The 21783-nt window shown below is 36.0% G+C and overlaps 1 protein-coding gene across 10 annotated transcripts in view; it reads left to right on the top strand.

The window, feature by feature from the left end:
* Nucleotides 1-21783, top strand: part of PPP1R12B (protein phosphatase 1 regulatory subunit 12B) — a 127511-nt gene that overhangs the window by 72207 nt on the left and 33521 nt on the right. Inside the window, exon 19 of one of the 10 annotated variants that reach the window (XR_014026151.1) lies at nt 13614-13800. The exons of the other annotated variants lie outside the window; for them this stretch is intronic. The gene's annotated coding sequence lies outside the window, so the exon portion shown is untranslated. The remainder of the gene's footprint in view (nt 1-13613; nt 13801-21783) is intronic. 10 annotated transcript variants of the gene reach the window in all.

The following is a 21783-nucleotide window of genomic DNA, read 5'->3' as shown; positions in this document are numbered from 1 at the left end:
ATGTGATTTATCTGTAAGTGGCAATGATCTTTATTATTTTTAATAATGCTTTATTCCAGGGGTGTCAAACTCAATTTCATTGAGGGCTGCATCAGCATTGCGGTTGCCCTCAAGGGGCCGGGTGGGCGTGGCCTACTGGGTGGGCGTGGCTAGAGTGCGTATGGCCTACTGGGTGGGCATGGCCAGCTCTACATCGTTCGCATCAAGGGTGCCTATGGGGGCCTGGGCAGGAGTGGGACAGATCTGAGGGTCTCTGGCAGAAGGAGGGTCTCTGGGCCAGGGCCAAGGCAGTGGGGGCCGTTCCCTCACTGTTTCCAGGATGGCTTCACGGGCCACATGAAACCACTCCACGGGCCGGATCTGGCCCCCGGGCCTTGTGTTTGACATGTCTGCTTTATTCTATTCCAGATTTTTTTTCTCTTTACTGTAATTGTCTGTAAAGAAAATCATTTAGTCATGGCTAACATAATCTAATTTTTGAAATACTGAGCATAAATCCAGTAGTGCTTGAGACATTGAATTACTACCTGAAACTACTAATATCCAGAGCACTAAAACTATGGAAAATGTGTTTGATTCAAGAGCATAGAAAAACATATCTGTGAGTACTATACTGTAGAACATTCATTCACAGTAGGCAGGCTTATTGCAATAAGCCTGAGGTTAGGTTACACAATGTTGGGAACTAGTTATATGAAATAGTCTTTATCAGTGAGTATGTGAAAGTGGGAATCTCCTATCACATTTGTTATTTATTTCTGAGGGAGTTTTGATTTAAGGAGGAATGTCCATTGTAATTGTTTTGCATCCTGAGCGAACGTTGGTGTGCTGCATATATTTGTGTTCTGAGTTGTAGGTAACAGTATATTAACTTGCAAGGTTGTATCTAACTTAGAGATAATAGTTTGCGTAGAGTATCATGATTAGGTATAAGGTAAAACCAGACCTTTATTGCACTTTTAGCTTACCAAAACTGTATGTCCTTAACTATTAACAGAAAATTCTGCATGTGGCAGGAGTACAAGTGGATTTGAAATTTAGTTACCAAATGTTATAAGAGCAGTATTTGATTGAATTAAACATATACAAGAATAAATGGAATGTGCAGAGTGGTTTAGAATGGAAAACCAGTTTATGCAGTGATATGTAGACATGAAGAAAGCAAAGCAAAGTTTGCAAAGTTGGAGAAGTGGAATATTTGCTGTTTGTATAAACTAGTTTTAACTGTGTATTGTTGTCTTTTTCTTATTTGATGCTTTTAATTTATTTAACTTACTATTTCTTATACTTTTTCCACATTCTGCATACATAACTTACGTCCAAAGGGAATTGCGTAAATGGTATGCAGTGTTGTGAAAAAAAATTACATGGATGTAAAACAAAAATACCACTAATTGAGTCTGACTGGGAAGAAATTGTATCTTTTATGCAAGTATATACAATCTTGTTTTTCTTGTTAATTTCACATTTCCTTGGAGAAATAAAATTACACTTCCATTTTTGCTAAAGAGCCCTGCTTAAATCCTTCTAATTCTCAATCATAGGGCTATTTCTGCTGATCTGTGTGGTATCTGTTTCTCATTTCTTTGCTTTATTATCAGAAACTTCGTTCCTCTTAAGAGCAATGACTTTATTAGGCTTATGTTCTCCTTTCTGTTTTCTGCGATATTGACTACCTAATATGGTGAGGTATGCCCCTGTCAGAAGCTATTGCATGTTTACTTAGTCGTTGCATTTATATGAATTTCTTGTAGCTGATTGGGAAGAAGAGCTATTTAAATAGTAGCGTATTATACTTTTAACTGCTTCAGTGAATATGTGGATTCTGATGCTTTTCTTTCTTTCTTTCTTTCTTTCTTTCTTTCTTTCTTTCTTTCATTCTTTCTTTCTTTCTTTCTTTTTTTCCTTCCTTCCTTCCTTCCTTCCTTCCTTCCTTCCTTCCTTCCTTCCTTCCTTCCTTCCTTTCTTTCTTTCTTTCTTTCTTTCTTTCTTCTTTCTTTCTTTCTTTCTTTCTTTCTTTCTTTCTTTCTTTCTTTCTTTCTTTCTTTCTTTCTTTCTTTCTTATTTCCTGTTGCACGTTTTATTTCCTAGAACAATGCAGTGATACTGGGATAACTTTCACATCCCTAGAAGAGAGTGAAGATAATTTTAGGTAGCTAAGATAAAATAATTATTGAATTATGAATGGACATGGGAAGAAGTTTCTAATATATCAGCTTGATAATCAGAAATTATCTGTGGCATTAAAATATTACTGAAAGGTGTTTTTTTCCCCAAATATTTTTTTCTGTAATATATGCTATTTGCAGGATATCAGAATAAAGTCACCAAGTGATTAGCAAAGCCTACTCTGCACTTTACTCCCTACAACCAAACTACAGGCTTGCCTAGGAAAACCTGCTGCAATTTTTTTATAAGGTTTCCACAGTTTGCTCTTGAGCTTTGTTACTTGTTTTGCTATGCAAGCCTACCGCGAGCATTTCTAGTACTTCTAAGTTTGAGAATCCATGTGATATTAGAAGTAAAAAATTAAGTATTAGAAGTAAGTAGTATATTTATTTTTATCACTTGAAGACAGCAAAGTCCATATTCTGGACAGAGAGGACCACTGGTTTGAAAGAGGGGTCAAAGAGGCCATTTACATTAAAATTGAACAGCCCTACCTCAACAGAGAGGGAGAGATACAACACACCTATCTCCTGTCTACAACACAGTCCTTTCGCAGTCCCATTTCACTGTGATTCAGGTGACCTAAGGGTAGAGATAAACCCCCAAGTGGGCTCAACAAATCTCAGAGTTAATGACTGACCTTCAAAGTGCTAATAACTGCTAAGGAATATAAATCCTTCCATACCCCTCCTCCCCCCATTCAACCAGAACTTGAAGAAGCTTCTTGAATGAGAAGTGAAATGTTTTCAAGGAACAAAAATGAAGAAAGTCCAGTTGCCTTTTGAAAAGCACTTTTGAGATTTCTATCACTACTTCAATGGGAGGCGGGGGAGGGGGAATGAGATTGTAATCCTGCAGTTTGAGAATCCTGTATTAACAGAACTCAGCAGAGCTATAAGAGGGCAATTTTATGCATGGCCATTCAGGATGCTGGGGACATTCTTATTTAATTAAACATTAAACATATTTAATGTTAAAATATTGTGTCATCTTACATTTAATTTTGAAAGATAATTATAAAGAAAACAATATTTGATTAATTGTGCTTGAAGTTTCTATAATTTCAAAAGTAGTAAAAATTGCTCATACAAAATAAAATTCTTCTATGGTTATATATTTGTATAACCAAATCTTTGTTCATGATGGTTTTATAGGTTCCATATATGGCAGGCTTGAAAATAATTAGGGACAAAACAAAGATCATAGTAAAAAATATTAATTAATTAATTAATTTTATTTGTATACCGCCCTTCTCCCGAAGGACTCAGGGCGGTGAACAGGGCAATGCATGTTAAAAACAGAATACAAAAATTAAAAAAAGATTAAACAAGTGCCCAGAACTCTTAAATAGATTAAAACGCATTTAAAAGTAATAAAAACCCAACCCCCTCCCATCAGGCCAGGCCATGACCAAATATGACCAATACACAAAAAGAAAATCTTACCAAGAAATTAGGGGTACAAATAGTTCCTAAAATAAAATACTTGGGAATTGTTATTTCTGCACACTGCTCATCAATCAAAGAGGACAATTATGGAAAACTAATAAAGCAAAAGTTGATTTAGACTGCTGGAAAAACCTAAACCTTTCGCTTCTTGGAAGAATCTCGGCAGTGAAAATGAACATCCTACCTAAAATGATATTCTTGTTTCAAAATATACCAATCCAATTAGACAACTTTTTTTAAAAGAGTTGGACAAATTAACTTTAGATTTCGTGTGGCAAGGCAAGAAGGTGAGAATAAAACAAAAGTCTTTACAGGATGCCAGAGAGAGGGGGACTAGGTTTTCCGGATTGGGAGTTGTATTATCAACCAGCGGCCCTGATGTGGATTAGGGACTGGATTACTAATAAAAGATGCCTATATTTAGAGGGGCATGGGTTGGGATGCCCATTTATGGACGGGAAAAAGCAGAAACCACCAATACTGCTCCCTGACACCACTGGATGACATCGCCAGGGCTCATTGCCTTGGAAGAGTGAAGAAGATTCTCAGGGATGACTCACAACCTGGACGGTATCTCTTTACTCTCCTACCATCCGGTAGGAGATATAGGAATATAGCCAGCCATACCAACAGGCTGAAAAATAGCTTTTATCCGTGGGCTGTTAGGCTTTTAAATGGGACATAATCTCTGTGAACTTATGCAGAATTGACTTGGGAGGCTGGTGTGTGGTGTAGTTGGTTCACATGGTGTGGTAGGATGGAGGGTTCGTTGTCACTGTGTGTTGGGGGGAGAGAGCACGGGGGGAGGCTCAGCTAATCTCAATGTACACATGTTGTACTTTGACAATAAAGGTTTATTTATTTATTTATTTATTTATTTATTTATTTATTTATTTATTTATGTATGTATTTCTTGATACACAAAGTTCGACAAGAGCTAATAAAAAGCTGGAATATTGTTAAAAGCCAACACTATATAGAAGCTCCAGGTTGGCTTTCACTATTAGAAGCAGTCATGTACCCCAACTTATATAGGCAAGATAAAGTTATCACATATAAAGACATTTTGTCAGAGAACGGTCATCTAAAGCAAAGACAAGAGCTGAGACAGCAGGGAATTGTTTTGGAATGGTGGTCCTATCTTCAAATACAAGCGAGATATGTGAAAGACAAGAAAGAGTGGGGAATTAATAGACAAGATATGAGGCTTGATAAAATATTACTAGGTTCGGAGAAAAAACAAATTAAAAACATATATAAATATTTGTTAGAATATAAATTATATGAGGAACAAGTTAAAGAAACGATGGTTACCTGGGCAATAGATTTGGGGCTTGCTATAAATTTGGATCAATGGCAGCAAATCTGGGAACGTAATAATAAAATTACTTTAGCGACACCTTATAAAGAAAATCTTTATAAGATGCTTTAAAGGTGGCACCTGCCGCTGGCCAGACTTGCAAGAATCTATAGTGGTTACTCACCAACCTGCTGGAAATGTAAGGAAAAGGGTACATATTTTCATGTTTGGTGGGCTTGCATAGACTTATTGGCTTAGGGTTTGGAAATGGATAATGGAAATGACGGGTCAAAAAATTCAATACAAACCAGAGACACTATTATTAGGAATATTAGAAAAGAACATAAACAAAGCCAATACATACTTAATCATACATTTCATAACGGCGGCAAGAATTTCTCTTGCTCAAAACTGGAAAGTAGCTGAGGCTCCTAGCAAAGATGTGCTAATAAGGAAAATCTTGTATTGCGCAGAACTGGGCAAAATGACAAAAGAACTAAAAGATCAGGATGAAACAGAATACTACATAGTATGGAATAAATTTTACAAATGGAGGGAAAAAAGAAGTAAGTCGATAGAATGGATATAAGTAGGAAAAGGTTAATTGGGAATGTATAGTGGTATATAAAGATGTAATAGTTACTTTCTAATGTACTACATGCAATGTTACCAATATGGAATGATCAGACAAAGATATACTCAAAGATGATACACTATGTTCAATGTTTTTAATTTCTTGTACTTAATAAAATGTTTTTAAAAAACTAAAAAAACCAAATGAATGGGAAGAAGGGAAAAGGTAATAATAGAGAAAGATAATTCCTGAAAGTAATTTTATTTTTCTTCTTTCCCAAATGATCAAGCTAATATTTCAGCCAACTTTAATCCTTCTGTATTTGTTCCAGAGAAGTACTGACCACTTCAGAACATTTAATTATCTGAATCTCTGTGGCATGTTGTCTTCTTTGAAATGCTTCCCAAGCAAATCACCATCTTAAGAGAATGAGCTATGCTACTAATCTTTTGAAGAGTGATGTCAAAGATCTATTGCTATGACTCTGTTATGGTTGTTATTATGTCAGAATCAAGTAACATAAATAACTATCAGAAAAGTCCACAGAAACTTCAGTCTAATTCAGTAGCCTTGTTTCAGAATGATGAAACTTTATCTGAAGAGGGAGTTGAGAATAATCAGGTTTTTTAAAAAAAAATTTTTACCCTAAAGTTCTATTAAAATTTCTAAATAAAGTAGACCATCTTAATTTGTACTAGAAACTTGTAAAATGAAATCATTGCATATGGATTTGATAACAAGCATTATTTATGGATTATAAAAAACAATATTATGTTGTAATTGTATAGCAAGAGCTGAAGTTAAGATTTATATCTGCTGTAGAAGTCAGAAGTCATTTTTCTGTGTATTTTTTCTATAATATTTTTATTGCATCTCTGCTATTTCTTTCTTTATTCTGTCTAGTATTCCTCTCTCTTGACTTAGTTTCATGTTAGTTTTTTATTTTTTTTTACTTTTATTTTAAAAAATTAATAAAGCTATACAATGTTGCAGTAATGTACCGGTATATTGCATTTTATGATATTTGGTCCATGAAAATGTTATTTTTCTAAAGTGAAGATGGTCTGAATGAAGAATGCTACCCTGGTCTTTCAGGTCTCCCAAGAGTAGATTCATTGCCACTGTAACTGCATCCATCCACTTCGCTATTGGTCATCTCCCTCCCTCATTCCCTTCCTTTCTCCCTCCCTTCCTTCCTTCCTCTTGTCCCAGCATTAGAGCTTCTCTAAAGACCTAGGTCTTAACGTACTGTAATGTGTCCAAAGGAGAGTAAATGTGTTTATTTTCTTGACTATCTATTATATTCTCAAGAGTTTTCTGTGACACCACGTTTAATGCTCTTTTTTGGCCTCGATAATTGACCTGCATGCTAAGTGACTTTATAGAAAGGTATATTTAACTTTGACCAGCACCATTTTTCTAACAAATGTAGCATAAAATGCAATTTGGCAATTTCACCTAATTCTTGACTTGTTAAACAGCATCTGCTTTCTGTTTCAGATGTTATTGTGTCTCAAGTGACAAAAAACCCTACAAAAATTACTTTTGAATTTTAAATACTTTCATTATACTATTGTTTTAAACTTATGGATTTTGCTATAAATGATAAAATACTAATATACTAAATTATAGTGTTTGAATGAAAAGTGGTCTGTCTAGCATGCATATCTTGGCTTGAAGCCTAGAAAATGGCCTTCAAGTGGGAATGGATCTTCTTTCCTCATTTTTTTAGCCTATAGCTATTTTTGTTGCATGTACATACTGTTCTCTTTAGCCACTTATACAGTATTTAAATGAAATTGTTTGTTTCTAAAATTTACCTAAATGTGATTAAACTCCCAAATGTGCCAAGATTATGGCCTGTGGGGGATGAAAGAAAATTGTTCTTCCTGTGGATTTCTGCCTTTCTGTTTGTCTTCTTAATCAGAGTTATGAATAAACTAAATAAGACTTGAAATCTGTGGCTAATTTTGAAAAAAATGTTTTACAGTACTAATTAATACAGAAGGAATTTCTGTGACCCTTATTTTGTTCAACAAACAGAAAAAAAGCTTGACTGCCAGTCAGTATATCAGTCAGGAAAGGCAGATGTCTGATTGGACATGTAAATTTCTGTGTGTTTAATTGCTGAAAGGGAGCTTCTGTGACAGTCCCATTAGGACAGACATGTCAAACTCGCATGTGATGTCGCACAATGTATCAGAGGTTTTTCTCCCATTGCTGGCAATGGGGTGGGTGGGGTTTCCTGGTGACATGTCCAGCCCGCGGGCCGGCCATTTGACACCCCTGCATTAGGAGAACTTGAAGCTTGGTGTTAGAGCAGTTGACTGCAGTCAAAAAACTTAATTTATTTTCTTTTATAGGAAGTAGCTGCATTGTTTTTACATCAGTTTAGCTTAGACTAGAGCCAATTTCTCTGTACCTGACAACACAAAACCTTTTCACAGTATACAGTTTTTAGTATAAGGTAGAGTGCTTTTCAGTAGCAACTCCCATGCAGTGGAATACCATCCTCCCAGAATTGCATGCAATCCCTTTTGCAAGTATCTGAAGAACTTCTGTTCTAATGAGTATTTAAAGAATTAACTACCAGCCGCTTCTGGTAGTTTCTTTCATTTTGTTGTTTCTACTTTACAACACCCAGAATAGATTGGGGTGGTTCATAAGTACTGCAACAAAAAAACAAAAGCAAACATTCATTTGTTAGGTATCAACTTGTGAGTCATATGAAAGTTTTCCAAAAGCAGTAGCTCTCTGAAGTGATAAGATTCTGCATGTTAAAGAAGATTAAACAGTAAGATTGAAAGTGGAGGTTGAAATTAAAAGTTGTAGTGTGGTATGTTCCTATTCAAAATGCAAAAACAAGCAATAGACTTTATTCCGATACTACATTCCTTTTATTTTCTAGGTGGGTGTTTTTTTTAGCTATTCTGTCTCCCTTCAATAATCATACATCATGTCATGATCACAGACATGGTAGTTCTTCCTTGAACTGTTGCACTTCCCTTCTTTTAACTTTGTTTCTAAAGACTTGTCATAATTTTGCAAACCGTAAACAGAATTTACTTATATCTCATGCTTTGTTCAGATTGAGTTACTTTGACTATTAATGAATCTTCAATTGAAATATCAAGTGGTTTTTTATTGGAAATTATTGCATAATTTCTTCAGCTCATTTTTGATTATTTATCTCCTCTCACCTCCTAATGACCTTGAGTTGCTGTAACCTCCCCATTACAAGACCCATCACAAGGCTCTCACTTGACACACCCACACCTGAAGCCCTTATAAACAGAAGAACACTTGACACTGACATCTCCTAAACTCCACTGAAGGTGTTACCTAGACTGGTAATGAAATGTTTGGAAACCAACCCACAAGCTTGGAAAATGAACCTTCACCCTCATTTATTTATCTGTCTATCTTATATTTCTCCTTTTATTCAGGAGCTCAAGGTGGCTACACAATAACTCTCCCCTCCCATTTCCCCCATGATAGTTCTTTGAGTTAAGCTGATCTGAGAAAAGGGGACTGTCCCCAAGTTACCCAGTGAGCATTCACTGCTATGGGAGAGAAAATTAAAGAAATAAAAGGCCAGTATGGACTTTGTGTATCGGAAATATAGTAGAAAATGGAGATAATGTTCTTTAGTGTAATGGTGCATTTTAAGCTGGGTAGATGAGATTCATTTTGCTAGAGATAGCTAAAGTGATTGTTTGTGTTCATGGATGAAATTATTTAGCTTGGCAATAAGAAAACCCAGATTTATTTATTTATTTATTTATTTATTTATTTATTTATTTATTTAATTCAATTCAATTCAATTTATATACCGCCCTTTTCCCGAAGGACTCAGGGCGGTTTACAGGGCAAAATTAAAACAATACAATATAAAAAATTAAATTAAATTAAATCAATAGCCCCAAAATTTAAAATTAGAATTTAAAAACCTTAAAACCCACTCAGTCCAGGCCAGCTAACTCAAAAAGCCAGGTTTTCAGGTCCCAGCGAAACGAACGAAGGTCGGGGGCGATCCGGAGTTCCACCGGCAATTGATTCCATAGGGCAGGCGCACCCACAGAGAACGCCCTCCCCCTGGGGATCGCCGGCCGGCATTCCCTGACCGGCGGGACCCTGAGGAGGCCCTCCCTGTGGGAGCGCATTCAGTATCTTAAGTATTCAGTATCTTAAGATTCAGTATCTTAAGTATATATGAGCTCTATTTAGGTATGATGAAATCCACAGTGCTCACTAGGTGAAGGTTTGAGGCTGCTCTTTGCTGCCTCCCAAATAACAGCATTTTGTATAAATATTTGCAGAATAATTTCATGCAAGCCAGCTCCCAAAGGTTTTGTACAATATGAATATTGTGGAAGTAGAATTATAAAGCTATCCTAAACTGCTTTCTGTTGATTTTCCTTCCATCACACATACTAGCCACATAGAAGAAAAGGGAGCAATCACTGTCTCATGCTTGCTTCTGTTGTGTTTTCTGAAACTCAGAAAGGGTTCCTCAGAAGGTTATATATTGAATATTGTGAGTTCTGACACTGACTAAATTCTTAATATCGAGGTTTTTAAAAACTCTATTGAGAAGTAAATGGTTAAACTTTTTTTGTTTCATATTGAAATCTGAACAGCAGAATATCCAGTTTTCTTTAGTCGACTTACCAATTTTTTTTCTTTTCAACTTTGCTGCTTATCTCTTAATCAGTGACAGAGATGAGCAATAGGTAAGAGAAAACAGTGTTAGGCTCCTTGATCTTCCCTCTAGTTGATGTACTGGGATATGTAATTTAACTAGCTGGAAGATAATTCTTTCCATGATTAAATCTTGGATAATTTCTGAATTAATTCGAGGCAAGCAAAGCATATAGACTATCTGTTATGGAATAGACTGCCTTATAAGATATTTTGAAAACTAGCGGAATATAGGTTTCTTGAAGAAATTCTGCAGTTACTATAGCTAATATATTGAAATAAATCGTCAAGGTATATTTTACCAGTATACAGTATTACATTTCTGGTTCCATTAATTTCTAGTTACTAAACTAAACTAAAAGAATGATTCATCCTATTACAAATGTTATCTTCAAAAGGTGGCTAATAAATGCTGTAAATGTAAATATCAAATTTCATTTCTAATGAGAATGTTTTGAGAATGAAGAAAGGTCCTTATTAATAAGCAATATATCTTACTGACAGCTCTCCTCTCCCTGCAGTGCTCTTGTTGAACTGAAGTATTGTTTGGTTTGGAGAAAATACCATTTTAGGGACTTGAATAACTGGAGCTGAAACATAAACTGTAACTTTTAAAAAATGTTCTATTAATAGCCTTTTTAGAACAATGCCAAGATTGATCTTTTATTGTGGCATTACCATAGAAATTATTAAAATGGGAGAATAGGTTTATGAGTGCTACTTACAGAGGCAGAATCAGTTGAAGTAATTCTGAATTTGTAGCCAAGTGTCCTTTTTAGTTCTTTTCTAAAGTTTTAAATTGGAATGTTTATAATTGGTAAGTTCAGGGTCTTAAAACTGGCTCAACAGAAACTGAATTGCGTGATTTGTTTTCCCTTTAAATGCAAAGTTCTGCTTTCCCTTCCCACTCTGCTAAGTACCTCCTAGAAGAAGCTAAACTGCTGCTGATTATGAATAACTCTATTGTTCTGGGTATATTGACATAATATTTAAAAAGATTGTGCATGTTTATAATTAGGAGATTATTAACTGGAGGGCTAAGCTAGATTTCCTTCAAAATGGTTTCATACTCTCTTCGTTGGCATCTTAGGCTGCTTTTATTTGCTATCATTTGCTAAGCAAGTATGAAGAAAAAAGGGAAAAAATCAGCAAATATGCATTTAGATTTTTTTTTTGAGATATGAGACAATTACATGGATCCACAGAAATCAACCTTCACTAGCAAGTTTAGTGTAAACAGACAATTTTTTGAAAATTGCACACTGCGTTTCCTAAGAAAATGACCTTTCCTTCTTTATCTTTATTATTGTCATTGGTCAGCATTATTTACATTTTTGTAACAAGTTTGCAAGATTCAAATACATAGACAATTTAACTGATTAACAAAAACAAAATGATTCTTACTACAAAACACTATAAATACAAGATGCAGAATACAAAAAAAATATTTTAAATGGATTAATAAAATTATCAACCTACCTCATGAATAAAATATTACATTACTTTTACTAAGCTGTTAAATGTGTTTAAGTGTGTGTGTTTGTCTGTCTATACACACACACACACAGAGAGAGAGAGAGAGAGAGACATAGGGAGAACCTTACTGTGGTTGATTAATGGTGGAATATAACAAAGGCTTTAAAAAAATGTAAAACAGTATAAAAAGCATAATAAAATTTTGTATAGTCACAAGACCTTAACATTAGAAATGGATTAAGCAGCATAAAGCAATAGCAGCCAAAATAAATTTTGTAATGTTTCTAGAGATGTTAACCTTCTCGTCTGGCAGTAAAAAATGAATAAACTGCTCATCAGAACAGGTGGTACTTCTGTTAGTAAGCAGAGTTATGAGGGAAGGGACACTGAAAAACACGTGAGGTAGAGTCTCATTTCTCCCGCTGTCCTAGGGCAAGTTTGCACTGCCAAAAGGATATTGTTACTCCTCGTGTCCTGTCCAGCAAAGCAGGAATAACAACCTCTTGTTCCTTATATCTTTGACTTATTCCTGAATAGCAGAAAATGTGACAATGGTGGTAATTGTTCTAATTTCTAACAGGCAAAAGTAAGATTTACTTGATTGTTATATACTTATTTTACATGCAATTTAATGATAATAAAGCCTTTTAAAATACTTGTGAAAATTTTAATATGAGATTTGTAATCAACTTGATTGACTCCAAACACGGTTAAATTAGAACCATTGAAATCAGTCTGACGGTAATAAGTAATAGCTAATCAAGTCTTATTATTTACATCAATCTTACTTTTAAATAATATTAAATCTGGATTTATCATACAGAATTTGCCTGCTGCCACTGTGTTTTTAATTCTGGAAAACCAAGCTTGTTGGGTTCACAAAGTGGGGGATTTTGAAATGTTTTCTTTTTAAAATAAGTGTGATGTTTATATGCACCTCTTAGTAAAGTGATGACATCCAAACTAATTTAGCAAATATATAACTATGAGGAATCTGTTTTATGAACTGTGCTAGTTAATTTAACAGAATACTTGTTCCTTATGGAGATATAATTTAATATAGCTTATGTAAATCTAGTAATCTGTTTCAGTTAATAAGTTTAAGAGACTTTACTTTTCCACTCCTTGTACCTGACCTACCTAATGTTGATTCCAAACTGTTAAAAATCTTGTAAAAGCAGCAAGCTCTTCTTACAATTATATTAAACAATGGTTAGATTTTTAGTCTGTACAAGCTTGCTGAATTCTGCTGAGATGTCTACCTTGAAGCTTTCTGGGCTTCTGGAACTGATAGCTTACTTTCTCATACAAGTAGCAGTCCAAATCCCAAGTTGAAAGTGAATCTATGCCTTTGGCTTTTCTCCAGCATTCCTCACTGAGCAAGTAAGAATTTGGAATGTCAGAAAATAGCAAAAGGGGAGGGAAGACACAAGTGTGTGAAGGCGTTCCTGATTTGGAGGACGGAACAAAACACAGCTTCATCTGGATTGCCCTTTTCTGAAGCAGCATTCCTTCCTTATTTGTACTTTCTCACTGATGATGCAGCTCAGTTCCAGCAATGAAGATCTGCCTCATAAATGCTGTGGATTAAAAATGCTTTTCTTGGAACTCTCTTCCTAGCTGGACAAATTACCAGTCTTTAGGGTTTGTCATTTTTGTGATCAGATTTCTTTTGTTTGGTTATCTGGAAACATCCTGGCTTTGCTATATGGAAACTGTTGTTTAGCAAGAAATATTTTAGAAGATCTGAAGACTGATTTAGTTTTGAGGCTGACTCTGTATGATTACAGAAGTGCTCTGGTTCTATCTTGCTATGATTAAAGAATTATGAAATACTGCTGACTATAATATGTTTTTACAAACATTATCTGGATGCTTAGAAACTTAAAACTTTGAAGAATGGATAAAACACTGTAATTGTCAAACCAGTTTCTTCTTACTTTAGACATCACTAAACATCTTCAGCCAGAGACAGAGGAGTACTATCTTATTGCTACTGAAAGTTGCCTTGCTACCACCCTGAATGGACCATGTCTTCCTTGTATACCAGGAATAAGGAGTATACTCGAAGCAAAAAGTCTCAATCTGATTCTCCCCCATCATCTCCTTCCCCGATTGCAAAGACGTTCAGAGTAAGCAGTCACTTAATTTCTATATATTTATTTCAACTTCCTAAGGTCTTGTCTTAATTACACATTACATATCCTAAATGTAGTCTCCGTGCACAGTTCATTTCTGACCTTAACGTCTTGGAGTACAGTAAAGCTCTAACAAGGCTTTATTATGAAGGAAACTTTAATGACTTGAAACCACTTAATTTTATCTGTAGTTACTGCTTCCTATTTCTTCATAAAGATCAGGAATTGCATTAGCTACATATTTTGTACCAGCACATACTTTTTTAAAATAGAAATGAGACAAAACCTGAACAGCTTGTTAAACTGCTGTGTTTCTCAAGTCCAACATATTTAAATATTTCATTTTAAAGTTTGGTGTAATATTGATGTAATGATATGATGTATAAATAGTCTGGATCTCTCACACAGCAATTGTCATTGTTCTGTTTCATATTATTTCTTCAAATGACAAACTTCGAATTTGCAAGTAGGCATTACAAAGAAACTTGAGGACTCAGATTCTTCAGACATTTTCTTTAATTGCTCCCTTTCTGTCTCAGAAGCTTAAAAAGAGACGAGGTAATATTAGTCGATCAAAACAGTACTCCTACTTTTTATCACTAGGGAGTACTGAACTGTTTGAAGTGTTTCTCTATAGCAATGGTCATTACAAACTTCCCACAGATATGTAGTGTCCACATTGTCTTATTTGTAAAAAAAAAAAAGTAGGAATTGGTGTACCAGATTAAAGAAATTTGCTGTGCCAAAAATGGGACAAAGATTGCAGTCCTTTAATCTCGGAACGGTATGAACTTTGTTCTTCACCAGGAGTGTTCTACTTTTGTGATGGCAGAAACCTAGGGTGCTTCCATGGTGTTGGTTGGATATGCTGAATCCCAGATCTTCTCATTTTCCCGAATGTCCCCTACAAATCTACTTTAGTGCTAAAGATGATGTGGGGATTTTTTTTTTCATACAGTACGATCACATTATGAAAATTTAAAAACAGTTCTAAAGAATCAAATAAAGGCAAACTAACACCTAATGCTTATTTTATAATGCTGTGGCATATGTTTACTTCTGTTTGTTTTGCAAATTTGATGGAAAATATGAATTACTTCCTTTAACTTCAAGTCATGAAGAATGTTTCTCTTGGCTGAGAATTTATCTCTGGAAAAAATATTACAATCATTGTTAACATTTTTTTTAAGTTGTAAGATCACATGTTATTTTTGCTGTTGGTTGCTGTTCTCAGGAATTCTTATCCCATTATTTCCATTACCATGTATTTATTACAGCTCCACATTGCTTTGTTGTGCCTCATTAGTAATTTTCATTACCTCCATCCAGCTTTCTGAACTGACCTTGCATTTATTTTCTCCTGCCTTCTTGTGTCTTATCCCTTTGCACTCAGTTCTCTTGCTATTGTTGTGATCTCTCTTCTCCTCTTCAGTAGCAACACCGAGAGTATTAATATCTTCCAGTTTGAAAAGCATTGAAGCCATGTAAAATGACCATATCTATACTCTCTATTCAGTTGATTGCTTAATGAGGCATTTTTCTTCTTTCAATTAAGAGGCTCAGCAACATTCATTGTTAAGGAAATAAATCAGTCCTTTGTTACACCAAATGGTAAACAAATTAAAAAGACACCCTTCATCTACATGCCTACCCTCTTTTTTTTGTAGCTTTCTTGCTTCTTTTCTGTATAATTACAACATGGAATAGCTATGTCAATCCTATGTAGACATTTTAATTTTAAAATTAAATTGATTTGCATAATTGCAGAATAAAATAAGTAAATATATAATAAATAAAATAAAATAAAGATAAATCAATCATAGGTTGGAAAATTGTGTAAATAAACAGTACAGGTAGTACTGGCAAGCAACTAAACATGAATGGCTTTGGTTTGGGGTTTTCGCCCCATGTTCTTTTTTTACTCTTTTTGACTCCCACAACACACAAATCAATTGACTATTTACTCTGCTGTTATTAATTGTGTATCATTATGCATCGACCCCTATCAACTTTATAAATAGATTTCCTCCATGATGATCTATCCCTAATCTGGTCTTTCAGATCGTTTAATGCTACTGTGACTGAATCCATCCAGCTTATTGCTTTTTGTCCTGTTCTTCTGTGCCCTTTCACTTTTCCCACCACTAGAGCCTTTTCCAGAGAGTTGACTCTTTGAATAATGTATCCAAAGTAGAATAATTAGAGCCTGGTCATTTGTGCCTTCATGAGATTTAACTTGATTTTATCTTTAGTTTTCCCTTAAGGGTCTGTTTGTTTGCTTGAGTCATCTGAAGCTAATTGTTCTAAGACAGGGGTGTCAAACTCAATTTCATTGAGGGCCGCATCAGCATTGCGGTTGCCCTCAGGGGGCCGGGTGAGTATGGCCAGGGTGGGCGTGGCCTACTGGATAGGCGTGGCTAGAGTGCGTATGGCCTACTGGGTGGGCATGGCCAGCTCTACATCGTTTGCATCAAGGCACCCTTGGGGGCCTGGGCAGGAGTGGGAGAGATCTGAGGGTCTCTGACAGGAGGAGGGTCTCTGGGCCAGGGCCAAGGCAGTGGGGGCCGTTCCCTCACTGTTTCCAGGATGGCTTCATGGACCACATGAAACCACTTTGCGGGCTGGATCCGGCCCCTGGGCCTTGTGTTTGACATGTCTGCTCTAAGACTATATTTTTGCAATATATCTCCTCTTCTAAATTTTATGGGGTTGGTAGATGGGGAGACATTTCTTTCAGCATTTTCATTAGACTAGGGCCAATGTAGATAGCAGCACCTAGCTGAGTTTGGCTAATCATGAAAGCTGATTAATTATACATGAGAATTTCAGGAACATTAGCAAGACTAGAATGTTGATAAGAAACCTCTCAGAAGGCAATAGTAACCACTTCCGTATTGTTGTCAAGCTCTGGAGCCTACAGGCAGCACCAGACTAATAAAACAGGTTGATGCATTCTGGCACTCCAAAAATGGAACTATAAAAACTATAATGACCATTCAAAACTATAGAATATTAATGTTTAAGACTTAGGCATAAGAGCAAATAAATAATGAGCAAATGACAGTATCGGGAAGACGGCACAAACAATATTTGAAATTAACATACAGGGCAATCAAATAAAAAGTTGTCTGTGACATTTTAGCAGATTATTCAATGCAATGAGAGAGAGCAACATATTTGTTTCAATAAGATGAAAGAATGGCTTTATTTAATTAATTAATTAATTAGTTTTATATACCGCCCTATTCCCGAAGGACTCAGGGCGGTTTACAGGGCAAAATTTAAAAGACAATATAAAAATTGAAATAGAAATAGAATTAAAAGGAATTAAATTAATTAATAGCCCAACAAATTAAAACAAAGTTTAAAAACTTAAAACCCCTCAGTCCAGGCCAGATAGATCAAAGAACCAGGTTTTCAGGTCCCAGCGAAACGAACGAAGGTCAGGGGCGGTCTGGAGTTCCACAGGCAGATCATTCCGTAGGGCATGCGCGCCCACAGAGAACACCCTCCCTCTGGGGATCACCCGCCGGCACTCCCTGACCGGCGGCACCCTAAGGAGGCCCTCCCTATGGGAGCGCACAGGACGATGGGAAGTTGATGCTGGCAGCAGGTGCTCCCTAAGATAATTCGGGCCCATGCCATTTAGGGCTTTATAGGTCATCACCAGCACCTTGAATCTTTAGAGAGTTACACATTCAAATTAGTGAAAAAAGGTGAAACAGAAGTTCAGAGAGTGGCAATGGAATTTATTAATTTTACAATGTTCAGAAAGAAAAAGCAGATAATAAACTTATAGAGACATTTCACAACAAAGAAAACCAGAATTTTAGAGTTTTCATACCATAGCAAAATTCATAATGAAGCAAAGCCTAAAGTTTTACTGATAAACATAAAATGAAGCAGTAAATCAAAATCTGTAGCTCTGAGACTTAGGATTCAATTTAGTAAGTCTAAAGTGAAATAGCCTATCCCAGGTATCTCGTGGACCCTTTTATGTTACAGAGAGAATTTAGATTTTTTTCTTCTTCAGATTTTTATATAGAGTTCAGTTGAGGCCTTGGTCATCACCTGGAAAGAATCTATGGCATTAAGATTGTCCTGGTGATTGTCTCTGTGGACAGATCCTGGTAGGTACCCTGGTTTTCAGAGGGCCTACAGAGAATTAATCAAGAATGCCCTAACCCTAACACAAACCAAAGCAAGGACAAGTATGGTCAGTGACCATTCAAAGCAGTGAACAAATGTCATTTATGATTGGTCTTTGAAATTATGACTGTTGAATCATCTCTGTGTTCACGTGATTAAAATTTGGGTGCTTGCATGTGCATGTAAACTCCCTATACTGCCCCTCTCCCCCATCTCTGGCCTTTTGGCCACCCTATATTCTGACCTGCACCCTACCACCTTGCACCATATCTGCCTCCCTAACTGACCTTTGCCATCTTTATCTCACTGCTGACAAAGTGCACCCAGCCAAGGCAGCTGCTGAAAACATGTCCACCACATGGCCAACTGGTGCTTCAGCCTAGTGTGCCTTGTCAGCAAAGGGAGGAAAAAGATGGTGAAGGGCAGCTGGGGAGAACAGCAATGGTCAGGTACAGGGTGGCTGGAGTGGTGGAGAACAAGGGTGCCAAATGAGCAGAGATTGGGAGAGAGGTGGATGGTGGGAACTGAAACAGTATAGGGCAGCACACAGTAGGGCAGAGCAGGAGAAACATGAGGTTCTCATCTAACAACTACAACCAGGAAATGACTACTGGAAATGCTGTTGCTAAATGTAGTCACATGATGTTTTATTTAATGGCTGCTTCACTTAGCAGCAAAAAATATGGTCCCAATTAAAGTTGTTAAGTGAGGACTGCTTGTAAGAACTTTTGTTGGAATCTTGCTTGTGGGAAAATGGGCATTGAAAAAAGCTTATTATCCACATTACTATGTCTTTGAGTGTCAGCCAGCAGGCCCTTCTGGCTCAGTAAGAATTGGTGGAGCAATTACAGATTCACTGTGAAGCTTTTCTCAGCAGTTGGTGAATAAAATCGCTCTGTTTCACTCTTAAGTTTGCGTCCTATGAACGTGACTGTAGCACCTATCTAGAATGTGTTCAAGCCTGTTAGTCTTGAAGAGGTGGACAGGGACTTTGAAAATATAGCGGCGCCCATATATATTAGATCCATGTCCCTCATGGTTGATTGAGGCCTCCAAGAATCCACATGTGAGTGGGTCCAAGTGGTAGTCAATGCCCCTTGGAGGGGAGGAATGGTTCTTCTAGCTTTGAAAGAGATGGTGATAGGCCCCTTCTTCAAGAGACCATTCTTGGATTCAATTAATCTGGACAATTTTCATCCAGTTTCCAACAATGTCTTCATTTGGCCTCTTAACTTCAGAGAGCCTTGGACGAAGCAGATTATCTTTTCAGTTGAGATTCAGACCAGGGCATAGTACTGAAATAGTGCTTATTGTTGACCTATTGCAAGCTTAGAATGGGAGTGATCCATTAAACAGTGGGCCCTCTTGATTTTAGGTGAACTTTGTACCATCAACCTAACCCATGTAATACCTCTGTATCAGAGACTGGGAGTGGTGGACAATATTTTGCAATGATTCTCCTTCCTTTGAAGCACCATCTGTGTTGGTGGTAGAGGAATGGTCAGGCTTTAGCACCCCCCATCTGTGCTTTGTGGGCTGTCACAGGACTCTTAACTTCTCCCCCCTCTTTTTCATATCTACATGTAACCACTAGCTGAAGTCATCCATCACTGCGAGGTGAAATAATACCAATAAACTGATAACACCCAGTTATACATCTCTTTTGCCAGCTATCCAAGTGAAGCTGAAGAGATTCTGTCCTAGTATCTGACAGGTATGATAACTAGAAACAGTAGAAGAGGTTGTGGCTCAACCCTGCCAAGACAGAGTGGCTATGGATTCTGAATTCCCTGGATGTGGGAACTGAAGGATTTCAATCTTTAGTTCTGGACAGAATGACACTGCTCTATTCAGACTTGGAGCATATCTGGGGGTCCTCCTGGATACACAGCTTCTACTTGAAGAGTAGGTAGGCAACTATGGCCAAAGGCCATATACCAATCTGGCTCTCAAAATGTTCATGATATTTAAGAAACATTAATGATAACTTGAGATAGATAGATAGATAGATAGATAGATAGATAGATAGATAGATAGATAGATAGATAGATAGATGATAGATAGATAGATAGATAGATAGATAGATAGATAGATAGATAGATAGATATAGCCTTAGTAATATTTGTCTCATTGCCTTTTGTCTTATTCCTATAATCTACTTTGTGTAAAGTATTTACTTTCTATGACTACTGTTCCAATTAGTGATGAAAAATGTAAGACAGTAAATAGCTTCCATACATAATATTCATACTATCAGTGTTGGAAGAGGTAACTGAAGAAGGTAGATTCTTCTAGGTTTCAGAATTGATTATGATTTTTCAATAGCCACCTTATGCTATAATGAACTGTCTTCCAGTTTTACTCTTGAAATGAAAGAGCAATGCTAGAACTTGTTTCCTATATTAAAATTGGTATATTATTGATGTTAAAAATATTTCATATTACTCCCATAAAGACCATATTAGAATTACAGTGATATTTTTATATGAACAGCTGTTCCGTGTGAGATGAAAGACCTGTCTGTTCCAGTGCCTAATCATTTGCCCAAGGGAAGGTCAGATGTAAGACACAATAGCAACAATATCAATAATGTTACTTGAAGGCATATATTGAATGCAGTTTCTTATAAAATGGTTCATTTCTAGAAGATGCTGACTACAAAAATCAAGAAGGAAGAGAAGACCTTTAAGGCTTCCTTCCTTTAATCTGTTTAAGAAAACAGATTCTAGCTACTCAGAATTTCAAAAATACTAATATGTCAGGCCTAGTCCTTCATAGTCATCAGAGTTCAACAGTGAACAGAAAAATAATCTTCAAGTCAGGTACATGTTTCCCATATAATGCATAGTTTTTTGCTTGAAAGCAAATATGAAACAATATAATGAAGAGTTAAACAATTAGTTAAACTAATTGTAACATCTGAGCATGTTTCTCAGCTTTTTCAATAAAAATATGCATCAGATTTCATTTTTTCTTGTTCTTTTTGGCTTCAGAAGAGAGAATAAACACTAAATAAACTAGAACTAATTAAGGAAGGAAACGAGGCTCCATTAATTGAGATTTCTTTTGCTATATATTTTTATATACTTATCTTGTCCTCGGAACAATTTCCAGGTGTGGGCTGCAATTTGGCTATTGTCTATTTTGCATTTCTTGGATGTTAACACTAAATAGCATTTAAGGGAGAAGGGCCAGTTTTCATAGCATGTATGCCTATTGAATTCATGACCCCTAGAAGAACAAAAGCACAGCTACAATATTGTAATATAAATTTTGATATTCATCATATTTGAATCTGATTACCTTGTTATTAAATGTTGAACCCATGTTTTTGATGTAATACACTATGGGCTTAACTTATTGGGAGTTAAAACTATTAAGTGCCAATAGAAGTTGAAATTATATAATAAATCATATACTATCACCAGCATAATTATTAGTAATAAAAAGTGAACCTTAGCAGGAAAATATGAGTTGGAAAACCTCAAGGAAAGAAAAGTTATGCATAATTATGTTAACAATCATGTACATAATTGTTCTTTCCTTGATTCATATTTTCCTGCTAAGGTTCACTTTTTATTACTAATATTATAGAAAAGCTGTTTAAACCAAAAGTGATTATTTTCAGGGCATGATGCTTTCTTTAGCAGGAGAACTGGGGCTATAATAGAATTACAAAAATATTTGAGCAGTTAAACTACTTTCATTTAGAATCAATATATCACTGTGTATATTGGGTAGACTTTAGCATCTTTTTCTAATAGCTTTCTAATCAACCAGGGAGGAGACAATATCTTTACTGATGAAAGACATGTTCACAGCTGGGTG

The sequence above is a fragment of the Vipera berus genome, assembly GCF_964194415.1.
Source record: "Vipera berus genome assembly, chromosome: 3".
Lineage (NCBI taxonomy): Eukaryota > Metazoa > Chordata > Lepidosauria > Squamata > Viperidae > Vipera > Vipera berus.
The sequence above is the reverse complement of the archived record's forward strand: the minus strand, read 5'-3'. Positions and strand labels throughout refer to the sequence as shown.